This window comes from Colletotrichum paranaense, assembly GCF_030867605.1.
Source record: "Colletotrichum paranaense strain IMI 384185 chromosome Unknown Scaffold_3.1, whole genome shotgun sequence".
Classification (NCBI taxonomy): domain Eukaryota; kingdom Fungi; phylum Ascomycota; class Sordariomycetes; order Glomerellales; family Glomerellaceae; genus Colletotrichum; species Colletotrichum paranaense.
The window spans coordinates 1-2794 of record NW_026848961.1 but is presented as its reverse complement, the minus strand read 5'-3'; positions in this window follow the sequence as shown (position 1 = coordinate 2794).

The window sequence follows — 2794 nt, the reverse complement described above, 5'->3', positions numbered from 1 at the left end:
CTTATTTAATAACTTTAGAATACCCTTTTTAATTTCTCTAAACCTCTTAGTTTATTATTATAGTATTAAAATATTAATTATATTTTATAATTAATTAAGTATTTTATTAAGGCTATATTTTATAAGTTACGTATTAATAAGAATAATACTTATATTAATATGCGTATTTTAGATTTTTAAGTTAATAATATCTAATCCGTATTTTTTAAAACGACTTTATTATAGTTCGGGGTTTTTTAATATAATATTAATAAGATCGAATTACTAAGTATATTCCCTAAGGTATTTTTATAAGTTAATAAGTTATTAATATCTCGGTATTTTAATAGTATATATTTAAAGTAGATAATTTGATAGTAATAGTAATAATAAGAGTAATAAATAGTAAAAAAAGTAGTGTTTATTAATTTTAATAAAAAAAACGAGGTAACGAATATATAATATATAGTGGTTTTTTTCTAGCTTTATAAGTATAAAAAATCGACCTTAACGGAAATATGCTTTTAAAAAAATTATATAATATAATATACTTTTTAATTATATAATATGCATAATATATCCTAAGTACGCGCTTAATACAATATAATAATTTCGATATAAAAACTACTATTTAATTCGGGATAAATAAGCTACCCTATTACTTATTAATAATAGGCTAAGTAATATACTTACGTAGTAGCGCTAGTTAAAAAGGTTAATAATAAAGGTGGGCCGTAATAATTAGCTATAATAATCGGTTATAATAATTAAAAACGGCCCTTAATTATAAAAGTTCTAAACTTTAATAATAATATAAAGGTTTTTTAAAAAAAAAAGGGCTAAAAGGGCTAATATTTAGTTACTTAGAGCTTATAAAGATTCTTTTTATCTTTATTATTTTTAATATTATTTAAAGCTCTATTTAGACTAAATAAATTTACTAAATAAATATATTAAATAAACTTATTAATATATAAACTATTATTTTATTAAAAATACCCCTTAATAAGTCCCCTCCTCTAGGGCTCGATAAATTCTTAGGCCCCCTCGACGCCCTAACTATCGTAATTAACGTAATTATACTTAAAGAGTAGCTTAGTACTTTTTAATAACATAAAATCTAATTAAATAATAATACGAACGTTATAAAAAGCTAGGTTAATATAAATATTAAGATCTAATAGATTAATACTAATTTAAGAATTATAGTTTATAAAGCTAAAAATCTTTTTAATATGGGCTATATTATAATTATAAAAGAATATAAAAGGGGCCCCTTAACCCTTAATAAGAAAAAGTATATAATATAAAATTTAATTACTTAAATAGTGGTTTTTTTCTAGCTTTATAAGCGCAAAAGATCGACCTTAACGGGATCACGCTTTTAAAAGAAATTATATAATATAGTATACTTTTTAACTATATAATACGCGCAATATGCCCTAAGTACGCGCTTAACGTAATATAGTAATTTTAATACGAAAACCGCTATATAATTCGGGATAGGTAAGCTACCCTCTTCGGCTACTTACTAACGATAGGCTAAGTAATATATTTACGTAGCGGCGCTAGCTAAAAAAGTTAATAATAGAGGTCGGCTATAATAATTAGCTATAATAGTTAGCTATAATAATTAGAGGCGGCCTTTTTTAATTTTAGAGGTTCTAAACTTTAATAGTAATATAGAGGTTTTTGAAAAAAAGGGCTAAATAGGCTAATATTTACTACTTATACTAGAGCTTATAAGGATTTTTTTTATTCTTATTATTTTTAATATTACTTAAAGCTGCTCTCTATTTAAACTTAATAAATTTATTAAATAAACTTATTAATATATAAACTACTACCTCGACGAGAACTTATTCTATTCTTAATATATAGTTAGTAATTAGTAAGCTAAAGATGCCCATCGATAAGTCTACCCCTCTCGGGCTAGGCGCCCTCTTTAGCTAGCTCAATATTATAGCTATTATAATTAACGTAAGTATACTTAAGAAGTAGTAAAATACTTTTTAGTAGTATAGAATTTAGCTAGGTAATAATATAAATATTATAAATAGCTAGGCTAATATAAACGTTAAGATTTAGTATATTAACGCTAGCTTAAAAATTATATTTTATAAAGCTAGAAATCTTTTTAATACGGGTTATATTATAAACGTAAGGGAATATATAAAGGGCCCCCTAACCCTTAATAAGAAGGAGTATATAATATAGGATCTAGCTACTTACGCGGGCTAGTACTAAGAGGTCTTATATACGTTAGAGTAGGTATAGCTCGCCCTCTAAACGGGCGGGGGAAGGTCGGGAGCTATTTTAATTAGTAGTTAGGTATAAAGCGTAATATACTTAGTTTTCCCTAATATATAATATGTAGTATAGCCCCGGCAGATTACTCCGTTAGGGGGATTTAATTACTTATATAAGCTAGTATTAAGAGGTCTTATATATATTAAAATAAGTATAACTTATTTTTTAAATAGTTAGAACTTAGAGGATTATAATAAAAAGTTAAGAGCTATTTTAATTAGTAATTAAGTATAGAGCGCAATTTACCTAGTTTATTTTAACACGTAATATATAGTATAGCCCCGGCAGACTACTCTATTAGGGAGGGGGGTATATATATATATATTTATTTATTACCTCGTTTTTTTTTATTAAATACAAAATCGCTTCTTTTACTATTTATTATTATTATTATTATTATTATTATTATTATTATTATTATTATTATTATTATTATTATTATTATTATTATTATTATTATTATTATTATTATTATTATTATTATTATTATTATTATTATTATTAT